This window comes from Neopsephotus bourkii, unplaced genomic scaffold (genome assembly GCF_033783945.1).
Source record: "Neopsephotus bourkii isolate Nb327-2 ecotype Australia unplaced genomic scaffold, CSIRO-AGI_Nbou_v1 NB_1292, whole genome shotgun sequence".
Classification (NCBI taxonomy): Eukaryota; Metazoa; Chordata; class Aves; order Psittaciformes; family Psittacidae; genus Neopsephotus; species Neopsephotus bourkii.
The window spans coordinates 4,938,691-4,951,988 of record NW_026901776.1 but is presented as its reverse complement, the minus strand read 5'-3'; the positions used below and the strand labels follow the sequence as shown (position 1 = coordinate 4,951,988).

Below are 13,298 nucleotides of genomic sequence, written 5' to 3'. Positions count from 1 at the left end.
TCTGATTTACAATGTTAATCAGCCCAAAAATACGTTTGAGATGGCTGTTTTGTAAAATGCTCCCTAGAAGAACATCGAAGCATGCATCTTATCGGAAAGTCTACACTTCTTGCCTTTTGACATGGTGGTTTCTGTTTGTCCCCACGATAGTGATATGTAAACTATGCTTATATGGCCCCCCATTAGTATTTCATGGGGAAAGTTCAACGCTTTTATTTGCACTGCACATGGAGAAATCAATTCTAATTCCATCATTCTTTAGACTTTTTGTAGGTTTTAATAAGGACCTTAGAGATTCCTTCCTGCCCCCCAAAAAGAGAAACTCAGGCTTAGTAATTAGGCTTCATGCAGTCACTGCTCATGCAGAGGAACCTAACAAGTTCTTTATAGTACCCAGGAGACCAATTAACCTTCTTTTAAATATATCTCTATGTAGCTACAGAGACATGCATACATAGAAACACACAAACACACAAGCTTTTCTGTAGTCTCAGATGCTCCAGTTGCTTGTTAACCAAATTCTGACGGGGCTCACAGCAAGAGAAGGGCTGAAGCATCCTTCCTGAATGCTTTTTAACTCCAAAGATGCTTAAATCAGCACAAAGCTCAAACTCTTCTGATTTCCTTGCCTCCAGGACAGGAGGAAGGGCATAACCACACAGCCTCTTCTTTGCTTCAAGTTCCCCTCCATCTCCTGGACTTGGGCAGGCAGCACTTGCTGGTCTCCTTACCTGGAACTAAGGACCCTGCTCCTCCATCTCTGTTTCAGCTAAGGGCTAGTGTAATACAGCTGATGAGCCCAGAGAAAATAACTGTTTTCTTCCTTTGCCTGTCAAATTCAGCAGCTCTGGTTTCTGGTCCCCAGAAGCTCCAAATAGGAAGGTGGCATTTTTACATAGCTCTGGAGAACTGCACTTTAAATCACAGGTGATTCCTCTTGACAATTCCACTTGACTTTCAGAGCAGGAGCCAGGAGACAGTAATAGAGAAGGTGTCTGATGAGAAAATTAGCAAAGCTGTACTTTTCCCCTCCCCCAGGCCCTGTGCTCTGCTCTGTGTTGTACTTGCCTCTTTACTTCCAATGAAGTTCCTTTTAATGAAGCTTTTTAGTGTTGCCTTCCTGTTGTAATAGGTGCCAGGTGTGGTGCTGAGCATCCTGTAATGAAACAGGTAGAGAAGAGCTCTGATGCTCCTTGTGCTGTTCCTTGCCAAGCTGGGGACACCAAAGTGATATGTTGCAAAATCAGAGCTGACATCCCTCCCACTGGCAGCAGCATGTGCAGGAGCCCACAGTGAAGGACGGAAAGGCTCTTGCAGTCTTTGGAGAGTCACAGGCATCAGATTGCTGCAGGCAGGAACTGGTCTCCATACCTAGCATTATGGAGACCAATACAGGTGAGGGATAGCCAGTGGTCTGTATTGGAGTAGCAGAGTTGAGGAGGACTGCACGTAAGGGAGCAGTCACTGGTGGTGGTTTGCTTCTGCTTCTCCTGGGCAGCCCTGCTTTCCTATTTGGATGCAAGGGCCCCTGTTGTATCTCAGTCTCCTTTTCAAAGTCACATCAGAGCCTGGAGAGAACAGCTTCAATGAGGTACTGGCAGTGTCTGGATTTCTATTCTCTTCAGTGTCATTGTCTTGTACCCAGCCTATCCCCTGTATAGGACTGTGATCAAAATACCCTTACTCCAGAGTGATGTTCCCCCATCATGCTAACAGGAGTACTGAATAAGGGCAATGCTCTACCACAAGCTGGGAAAGTTAATTTCTGAAACATCTGTGGCTGAACACACCAGTACATAATGGTATGTCGGTGTAATGAGGGAATTCAAAGACTTTTTTAGTTCACCCTTACCAAATGTTTCCTCTGGGGAGTTGGAATTGTTACATAATTTGTGAAAAACAGACAAAAATCTGATTTTGTATTTTCTGCAAAGGTCAGCGGAAAGCTGACCCCAAGTCTGGGATGCTTTATGGCTGGCAGACAGGAAGATGAATAAAAATCCTGGAGATGGGCATTGTCCAAGTTCCTTTCATCACAGCCCCAAAGTTCTTCATGCAATCCATGAACATGACTGTGATACACCCAAGCCACAAAGTTATTCATTTTGCTATTCATATCTAAAGCCTTGCAAAACGTGTCCTTCCAGGGTCGTGGTGAAGCTCGTCAATAGACCAACATCATCCCTGCTATAGAACAGCCCTTGAAGATCTAGCATGCCTTCTGTGGCACCAGTGTCCCTGGAGCTGTAGGCTCTGTGGCTTTCTGATCCCTAACCCTAATATGAATCATAGAATGGTTTGGGTTGGAAGGAACCTTAAAGGGCACCTTCCACTAGACCAGGTTGCTCAAAGCCCTGTACAAACTGGCCTCGAACACTGCCAGGAATGGGGCATCGACCTCCACTGTGCAACCTGTTCCAGTGTCTCACCACTCTCATAGTAAAGAATTCCTTACTAATGTCTAATTGAAATGTCTCCTCCTTCTGTTTAAAGCCATTCCTCCTTGTCCTGTCACTGCCTGCCCTTGTAAAAAGTCCCTCTCCAGATTTCTTGTAGGTCCTCTTTAGTACTGGAAAACTGTTTCAAGGTCTCCCCAGAGCCTTCTCTTCCTCAGGCTGAACAAGCCCAACTCTCTCACACTGTTTTCATAGAAGAGGTGCTCCAGCCCTCTGGTAGTCTTTGTGGCCTTCCTCTGAACTCACTCCAAAAAGTCCATGTCCCTCTTGTGTTGGGGGCCCCAGGGCTGAACACAGGGCTGCAAATGGGATCTCATGAAGGCAGCGTAGAGAGGGAGAATCACATCCCTTGACCTTTGGGCCATGCTCCTTTTGATGCAGCCCAGGATATGCTCGGCTTTCTGGGCTGTGAGCACACACTGGGTGATGTTGAGTTTCTCATCAATCAATACCCCTAGGTCCTTCTTGTCAGGGCTGCTCTTAACCCAGTCTCCACCCAGCCTGTTGTTGTGGTTGGGAATGCTCTGACTTGCAGGACTTTGTACTTGGTCTCATTGAACTTCACGAAGTTGGCCTCATGAGAGGTTAATGTCTCACTTCTCAAGTGTGTCAAGGTCCCTTTGGATGGCATCCCTTGCCTCCAGCCTATCAACTGAACCACACAGCTTGGTGTCGTTGGCAAACTTGCTAAGGGTGCACTCAATCCCACTGTCCATGACACTGACAAAGGTGTTGAACAGGATAGGTTCCAGTATCAACACTTGAGGAACACTACTCATCACTGGACACTGAGCCTCTGACTACATCTGTTTGAGTGTGAGGTCTCTGCTCAGGAGGTCTCCACGTGGGCACATCTTCTGCAGGCAGGTCTGCTGCCTGTCCGTGCCCCAGGAGGAAGGTCTAGACTCTTCCTGCAGCCCAAGGTCTACACTGCAGCCTCTCCCTGGTGCTGCTCCATCTGAGTGAAGACATCAACCACCTCTGGGGTGGACGGTGCAGTCCCCCCAGCGGGAGCTGCAGCCTTTGCTCTGAGTGCCTACTATTCTGCTGGAGGGTCAGGTCGGAGATTGCCCTTGGCCTGTGCAGATGGTTGGTGCAAGCCCTCACCTAACAGGAGATACCTCCATGCCCTTCCACAAGAACTGATGTGCCACGACCCACACAGCTTGCCATACTCCCGAGGTATAGTCCTGAGTGGGCCCAGGGCACATAATATGCATCAATCTCCTTCAGTCTGCTGACACACAGCAGAGCTCAGCACGCTCCTGGGATTATCTGCCTCTGGAAAACACCTTATACACAAAGGTATCCCAAGAGACACTGCTCTGCTCAGGATCCTGCATTCCTCTGCAGGTGTTCCCTTACAAAAGTTGAATGACATCATGGATATGAAGATGAAAATGACAGCAACAGCACTGTATGTGGCCAAGGTGAGTAAGGTGTGGAAGCAGTAATGTTGGTGCTGTGCCATGCACCCCTTGGCATGCTTTTTGCAGCCCCAGTGTCCCTGGAGATGCAGGCTTTGTGGATCCCTAAACCCTAACAATAATTTAAGTGGCATCATAGAGGTGAAGCACACATCCCCAGCACCATGGCTGACCCAGATGAGAAAGGTGTGGAAGGACTAATGTTGGTGCTGTGCCGTGTTCTCCTTGACATACCTTTTACAGCTCCAGTGCCTCTGGAGCTGCAGTCTTTGTAGATCTCTGAAACCTAACTCTAACCCTAACCCTAATGTAAGCAGCATCTTTGAGATGAGGCCTTAGTCACTGGCACGATTGGCTGGCCCAGATGAGAAAGGTATGGAAAAAGTAATGTTGGTGCAGTGCCGTATTCTCCTCAACATGTCTTTTGCATCTCCAGTGACCCTGGAGCTGAAGGCTTTGCGGATCTCTGAACTATAACCCTACACCTAATCTGAAAGGGGTCATGGAGATGACACCTACATCCCCACATTCATGGCTGGCCCAGATGAGAAAAGTATGGAAGCAGTAATGTGCATCCAGTGCTGTGTTCCCCTTGTCATGCCTTTTGCAGCCCCAGTGTCCCTAAAATGGTAGAGTGTGTGGAACTCTGAACCATAACCCTAACCCTAAACCTAAAGTAAGCAGCATCACGGAGATGAGGCCTGTGTCCCCACACCATTGGCTGCCCCAAATGAGAAAAAGTATGGAAAGAGTAAAATAGGTGCAGTGCCATGTTTTCTTTAATATGTCTTTTGAATCCATATTGTTCATGAAGCTGAAGGCTCTGTGGATCTCTGAACCCTAACCCTACCCCTAATCTGAATGGGGTTATGTAGATAAGGCCTACGGCCCCACATCCATGGCTGGCACAGATGAAAATGGTGTGGAAGGATCAATGTTGGTGCTGTGCCAAGCATCCCTTGGCATGCCTGCTACAGCCCCCATGTTCCTTGGATTTTGCCTCTTGGGCCTGTTTTTTTTTGTGCAAGCATATGGAAAGTGGTCAATTAACAGGACATAAAAGCAGGACAGTAATTATTTAGAGGGGTTGTAAATAATTTTTTGATAGAATGAGTTAGAAGTGCCAAAGTGATATTGCTGGGTGGAAAAATAAGTCCCAGACAAATATTTTCACTTAGGAAGTATTTCGGTGCTCCAGTACTCTCACACTAATTGCATCCCCAACAGAGATTTCAGGTGTGAAGCCCTCTTGCTAGGCTTATTTATGTAGGGGCTTTTTACTATGCACATGTTGTTTGTTCCTATGGTTGACCCACTCTGCAGACCATTTCATGTCACTGCAATGATAATTGTCAAGCCAAGATTGGTGATCCCAATGTTTTGGGCTTGGTGGCAGAAAGAAGTGAGTCTGGTGGATGTCAAATCTGCAACACTGAGGCTTAGAGGCTGTTCAGAAGCTTTCCTGTTGATTTCACAGCATCTTAATGGCTTTACAAATAACCTTCAGAAATGATCTTTGAGCCTCTGAAAACTCAGAGCAGGCGTGAGTCCCGCTACACCAGCCTCTAGGAGCAGCATGAGCAGCAGTCACCAGCTGCTGGGCGAGGAACTGTACTGTTATCTTTCTCATTAGTCACGTAATTTCCATGCCTTCCATTGTTCTTCATTAGAAATTAGGAGAAAATTATGTTTACAAGTTGGCTCCTGTGGTGCTGCTTGCTGGGTATCTCGAGGTTTCCATCAAATATGGTTTAGGAGCAGGCAGCTCACCCTGTGAACCTTCCCACATCTGTCATGACTGTCTTCATAGTTGTGTCCCTGGGCATTCAGCTAAAACACAGAGATGGGAGCAAGCTGGGCCACTATGCCTGGACCGGCACTCAAATACAAGGCAGGTAAAAGCGCTGCTACTCCTTCGGCACTGATGGGCATTCTTGTTTCAAGCAAGCTCCAAGGGATAGTTTGCTGAATGGCACAGAGAATCCAACAGCACCAGCACTGAAGAGTCTGCAGAGCACAGACAGCAAGTGGGGTGGCTTGTGTTCTCCCCCACCTCCTGCTTTATTTATACAATGAGCAATTAATCTTTTGGCAAACTAGACATAGAAAGATGTCAAGTTTTCTCCCATCTCCCTGGTTTCTTGCCATTCAGAGAATGAATGAAGTTGAGGACAGATGAGACAGGAACAAGGACAGTCCCTGCACCTTTTAAAGTGAGTAACAAAGACCTGCTGGAGGTGTGAGACTTCCTTCAGAGGAAGCCCTGAGTCCTGCATACCATACCCATGTGTCTGGCTGCACTTGGCTCTCTAAGAGATAGAAATGGAAATATGGATGTGCGCCACACACAGCTGCTTACATTTGGCTGCCAGTTGACTGGCATGAAACCTGCAATCTGATGCAAAGAATGTGTGCCAAACCTGTGCAGTAAGTGTCCACAGAAGAGACACGTGTAAACATAAACGAAAATTGATGCAGGGCTTTCCCCTAAACAAGCACCCCTTAGGGATGGACCAATTTTGCCCATCTTAGATCTGTTTCTGGATCAGCATTTGGCATGGTTATTCCTGAAGGGAGAGTACATAGGACCTCCAAGCTACCCACTTGTTTATGGAGGTTCTGAAGTGCTCTTTGAGAAATGTGGGGCATTTGTGTGGTCACAGCCAGTATAGCATTGTTCAGAGTTTAAATAGCAGATGTCAGCCTCCAAAACTGCCAGATTGGCAACTGTCAAGAATACTAACAGATATAATAAAATGTAAAATCCACTCAAAGATGGGCTTTTTCTAGAGGAACTAAACATTAACTTTGTTTTCATATGGGAGACTGGGAGCTGAATTTTCTTGCTCCCCGCCCTCCACTGTGGCTTCCAGGCAGCTAGTGATGCCAGCCAAAGTGAGGGTGAGGTCGCGGAAGCCCGAATGGTTTGCAGGTAGATGTGGGATAGGAACCAGCTTTAGCAACCACTTTCGCTCCTCCTGATTTTCCGGTAGCTGAGGAACTTGTTCAGGACCCTATAAGGATATTGGGCTTGTCAGGTTTCTACACTAAACCTTCTCCTGACTTTTAGTCTGGAAGGTTATTGGTTTTACAGACAAGTTAAGATTTGGTGATGGCTAGCGCATTAGTTCACAAGAGGTGCCAACAATATCAAGCATGATTCATAAGGACAGCAGCATTTTGCCAGGTGTGAGCTCCTGCTTTCATTCCATGCTCAAAACCTTTCCTGGCAGTCTTTCCCCAAAGTGGAGGTGCGTAGCACTGAGGTCTGTAAGGCTTCAGAACTGACTGAGAGTGAACTGATTTTCCTTTTTGGTTTTTATTTTTAGCTCAGAGAGAGCTCCTCACCGTCACTTCTGCCTTAGACAAAGTCTTGGACTACTGCTAACCCATTTTTCTCTGGTTTTGTCACTGTAAGGCACTTGGGGTTCTTTAATACTGATGTGGCTTCATGATAACGGCAATGAAAACAAATTACCTCAAAAATAGGCAATAAGCCTTTTAGCTCTTTAGAGCAAATTAGAGCTATTCTGAACAGCCCAAAGACAAAAGGAATGGCTGTTCATCTTCATTTACAGTTACTGTGGAGAAGCACCAGCATGCAATTTCACTAGCCCAGGAGCAAGAGCTAAGGTAGTACTGGAGTCACACAGTTTGCTGCTAGGAGAGGAGAAATGAGGAGAAGCTTTCTCTTCCCCTCCACCACCAGCCCAGCCTTAGCCTCTGCAGCCACCTTGATATTTTTTCACTTGGAAGAGCTGGTCACCATAGATGACTGCATCACCTGCATTGTGACTGCTAGCTCTGCCACTGAACTGGTATAATAACAAGATAGATAGATAGAGGAAAGGATGGTTTTAAATGTTCACCAAACTGTCAACCAAATATTTAGATGCCTAGCATGTTAATATGTCCCTCCTAAAGTTGGGAATGTGAGGGAATCACCTGCCAGCATATGATGTGTCTTACAGGAGGTTTTAAATAGCTTCCTTTTTTCTCTTCCCACAAGAAATAGGATTTGTTGTTTTCTTCCAATGGGAAGAGCACAGAGTCCTTATCAGGGCATACCCAAGTGTCAACGGGCATTTGAGGTTTTCCCAGAGAGCTAATTTATATCTTGCTCTCCGTGTCAGATGTTCTCTTAATTATCAACAGGGAACACCACAAACGTGAGCAAAAGGCAAGCAAATATTACACACATCTTAGCAGAAGCTCAGAGGTCAGCTGAACATGCCACCATATCCTCTCAGAGAGAAACATGTCTTCAGTAATGGCCACGAACCTGTTTTACCACTCTTACATTGCGGTATATATCCATGGTGACATAATTGCTAGAGATGACAAAAAATTACACCTATATACACATTTTTATCATTTTGTCTCAGATTTTTCCCTTGCTCATAGATGCAGATAGAGAAATCCCTGCTAATCTGGGGAGGCACGTATGCAAAACCAGTTTATGTAAAAGCCTAACCAGTTCTGGCCCTGAGATTGTTTTCTTTTTGTTTTTGAACAGCAGTAGGGGAGAAATTAATGGTGCTATGTTTGTGTTAATATTTCTGTCATTGATATCGAACCCTGCAATTCGCTACTGTTTTCTGGTGAATTTGCTTCTCAGCAATACTTGCTTGGTAGAACCCTTCGGTTGTTTTATTTTCAGGTTTCATCTTGCTCACTCTCACTATTATAATCCTCTTGTGGGTCAAAAGCACTTTCTTCTCTGCCACTTCATAAATGCTTTCATCCAAAGTAAAATAGTCAGGAGGAAGAGGCACATATATTGGTAAGATAAAAGTAAACATTTAATGCCACTATAGTTTGATTTTTTTTCCAGACATCATATTTTTGACAATGTTTCACACCTCAGATACCACAAAAAGGATATTTTTTTAGCCAGCAAACAATAAACTTTACAATTTTAATGGCAAAAGGCTCAATGCATTTGTTGACCAACTTGGACATGGCTGTGACTTTCCACATTTTGAACTTGTCCTCATGCTGTTCTTTTTCTCCCCCAGCCCCCCACCCCCCATAAAATTTAGTTGATAAAATATATATATATCTACTACTGATACATCCTCTTCTGGAATTTCTGGCGGGACCAGCATAAGTTCTATATCCATCAGTTTGTCTCCTCCTTAGCCCTATTTTATACCACTGTCATAATGAGAAAAAACGTAGCCACAAACAGAATGAAATGGATTTAGCAAACATACACTTCAATGCATAGCACTTAGATAAGCATTTCCAACCATGATGTGTAAATAAATTATAAAATACAAGCAACTCTATAAAACAAGAACATCCTGAGTTTACAAATAAATTATATCCTTCATACATAGAATATGATGTGGATGTTTGTTAGTAACCAGCAGTTTCAGCTATGGGAGAGAAAGAATTATAACTTAGAAAAGTTAGTATCATCTATGCATACATAAAACATATATGTATGTGTGCTATATGTAAATACACACATACATATACAATATAGAGGGTGAATACATCCATATCTATAGTATATAGAGAATATGTAATATAGCTGAAACTGCTTCAAGCACCAATTTATTACCATTATTATAAAGTTTGCTCAATACTTAAGTAGGACCACTCAAAGTAAGATGGTTTGGGTTGCATTTTATTTCATATCCAGGTGGGTTTTGAAGGTGGTTTGAAATAGAGATGAATGTTACTACTTCACTTTCAGCACTTTCAGTCTTTGCAGAATCACCACGTTCTTTGTGAGCTTCAGAATGTTGCATAAGTAAGCACAAGCTTGCTGTCTATGAAGCTAGTGACAAAATCTATATTGACTTCAATGAGGTTAGGATAAGGGTGCTACATTTTCATGGGAAACTGATTTTTGTTTTTGAAAGCTTGCTGGAAGAGGAGAAAGAAGAAAAGATAAAGACAATAATAAAATGGTTTATTATTTCCAAGAGCACGTATGGAAACTTAGATAACCCTGGGATGAGCACACAATAAATGCAAGAGATAGAGATGATTAACTTTACTCTGACAAATCATTCACAGTTTTGTTTGCCATAGTTATTTGGAAACCTGTTTCAAATCTTGCAATAGCTTGCAACAGCCAGCCTTGTGTCTCCAAAAACTGCTGGCTGTCCCTGATACAAAATCCTATAGAGGAACAAAACAAAGACCATGAGGACATCAGGATTAAGCAAGGTATGTCACCCATCAGTGGATTTAAGAAATGGTACCTCTCTGTATGGTCATCTATCAGTATTTTGTGATATGAATGCTTTGATCTCTGCAGTGAGCTGGTGCACTCCTGATGCTGCACAACCATCTCTCCCATATGAACTGGCTTCAGAGGGTCACTCAGCCTCTGATTTATGAGAATCATATTTGCTTCTGCAATGCAGAATATTTACAATTTTAAAGCTGTTAGGACTAGGCAGAAAGCTGTATCTCATAGACAGCTCAGAGTACAGGCTTTCAACTGGTGTAACAATGCAGTATGTCTCATGTATAAATTGTAGAAATTGTTGCATTTAAAAAATACATGTATTTAATAAAATGTAGAAATTGTTTTATTTAACAGCTGGGTTGTAAAATATCTTGCCTTAAATTCCTGACATTGTGAAATATAGAGCAGTTCATTTGATCTACTTTTACAGGCTTTAATGTTTCAATGACATCCTCTACACGGGAACTGCAGCCAGTTGGCTTTGTAGGCCGAAGAACATGGGGGTAAAAAGGACATGTAGAAGAAGCCTTTGAAAGTGTTTCAAGCGTATGTTTTCCCTGTACTGTGGTGTAGGTCACCTTTTTGAATGCAAAGAGAAAGGTTCTGTAAGTTCTCCTTGGAGGAGGGAGGGAGAGTGATGTTGTTGCCATTTGTGAAAAGCTATGCCATCTCCCAACAATAATGTGTGAGGGGCTGTGTACATACACATTTGTCTGCATGCACATACACTTTATTTTTATGATTGATTGTTTTCAGCTCAGAATAAAAGACGCAACAAAATCATAAACATTTGTTAAAGATGATGTCTACATCCTTCAGCTGCCATAAAACTTGAATTCCATGCCACAGGTAGAAGTCGCTATTTTAAGACAAACCATATTACCAAGATAAACAAACAAAAAAAAGTAACAAAAAACCACTTCAAGATGAACTGAGTCTATCCTGTGAGCAAGCTTGAGACTTGATGTGCCTTACTCTCAGCACCAGCCCCAGCTTTCTGCCTCTATAACTAACTGCCATGTTTATAGATGAAAGAACAAAAATACCAGTGTGTATCTTTCTTTCATACTTTTCTGTACGTTATCTGCAGCTCTCACTTAGCTTGCTTCATGTCAGAGGATCATGCCACTGCTTTTGACCAGTTACTATTTCATGCAGCTGCAAGTTTCAGAAGTTAGGTTATATGGCAGTGGGAGTCTTCCAAGACTGGATCAAGGCCAGCAGATGTTCAGCGATAGCCCTGTGCGTAGCCCTTAATGAAAAGTGAGAGAGCATGGGGGGGTTATATATATAACTCAAATAGTTAAGAGGTGCATAATCTTCAGCTGTGTAACTAGCAGCACAGTAAATAAAAAGCAAATTGGCAGGGGAAAGAATTTTTCCATTCTCCTCACTGGGTTTACTCTGCTATAACTCTTCTGAAAACGCAATTGCGCCCCAGTTATACCAGCACAGGTGAGATGAGAACAGGCCCAATAAAGACTTACTTAAGAAAGAAGAGCCTGAATATGGTTTTGCTTCCTTGCCTTTCTATGAAATAGTACTTTCGATTGCTTAGATCTGACCGAGTTGACAACAAATTGTTCTGAAACAAATACAGGCATGATTAGCAGCAGAAAATATGCATGCTGTTGAGACAGAAACACCAGGAATTAGGGCTATCTCGCACTCTCTAGGCTATGAAGTGACCCAGCACCGAAAGTCAGCGGGTGTGTGAACAGTGGCTTTCTGCCTGCTGCAAGAGCTCACACAGACCAGTAGGATGTCTGAACCCAGATCACAGCCAAACTCTCCAACCTAAGGTTTTCCTTGAATTTGGAGCTATAAAGCAGCTTCTGTCCCTTGTATAAATAAGGTTCATGTATGCCAAGACAAGCAGTTCTCCAAATGAGGTCCAAACTGCCCCCAGCTGCCCACGAGCAAAGCAGTGGAGATGCAGTGGAGGTGCAGTGCAGAGCAGTGGTGGCATTGATTACATAGCCCGACAATAAAAAACTGTGATCTCCTGCTACATGAGCAAGCAAAGAATTAACCTTCAAACCTAATTATGTTAACATTGCTGTTTGCTACTAAAGCTGTCCAAGGGAAACAAGATTGATTTCTGAATATGCAAACGATTAACCATTACATTCACATTGCTCTTGCGTATTTTGGGCAACTTGATGACCTTTTAAAAAACTGGCAGTTGCTTAAAGAATGAGGCTTCATGGATGATTTGCAGAAGTGTGTGTGTCTTCTGTAAATGCTGGCTACTGTAGGCTAAAACCAATTTCATAGTAAGGTCCTGATGCTTTTAATTATCTCTTGGATATTTGAAGTACAATAATATAAATTCTGAAGTTCAAATCTATTTTCAACAAGAAAATATTTCATAAATGTCAAATCTCCACATATTTTCATTCCCTTTTATGCACTAAGCCACCACAATTTCTAAAAACATAGTGGCAAATTCTGAAATGCATCAACAGAAAGTCAAAAAAGAGAAGATGAGCATGGATTTTAAGATATGAATACTAGTATATGATGGGAGTGACAACGGCTACTCTAATTAAGACCTTGGAAATAAAATATTTGTAAGGACTGTGATTCTGCTCAGTTACTTCATAATTTTCAGAATGCTGAATTCAGCCTTGGCATAATCCACTTGTCTTCAGGAATCAGTTCTAGTCCATCACAATGAATAGGACAAACATATGCTCTTACTGTTTAAAATAATGGCTAGTTAGAGGCATTTTTTGCTATGTTTTCTAATCTACAGAGGTGCCAAATCTAGTGAATAATTGAGTTAATGATGCTGAGGAATATTACACATAATAGGTATTTTACAATAGCTCTGAAATATGTCCAGTTGATTTATAGAAATATCACCACTTCTGTATAAATCCCAGACTGTGTGAAAGGGCATCTCTTGTTAACAGTGCATTCTGTGCATACAGCATTTGTTAGGATTTTGCTTTCTATCAAGTGTATGTTTACTTTTACTGTACTGCTTGCCATTCACCATCTCACTGCAGGTCCCCAGGGAGCCCACCATGTTACTTTTGGGCTGCTTGTTTTCAGCAGAGGAAAGACAACGGTGCCCCAATTACTCAATGAACACCTTCCAGCAAACATTTTCAGAAATGGTTAAGCTTCAAGAAGGCAACATTTAATTTCATGTGCACAATTTAGGGGTAGGTGGGGGTATTCCTTGAATGTTGGGAAATG

General features: G+C 43.0%; 1 long non-coding RNA gene across 2 annotated transcripts in view; it reads left to right on the top strand.

The window, feature by feature from the left end:
- Window positions 1–9,944: 9,944 nt before the first annotated feature.
- LOC133218918 (uncharacterized) overlaps window positions 9,945–13,298 on the top strand; it is a 47,241-nt gene continuing 43,887 nt past the window's right edge. For both annotated transcript variants that reach the window (XR_009727300.1, XR_009727299.1), the window contains exon 1: window positions 9,945–10,066. This is a non-coding gene — a long non-coding RNA (uncharacterized LOC133218918). The remainder of the gene's footprint in view (window positions 10,067–13,298) is intronic.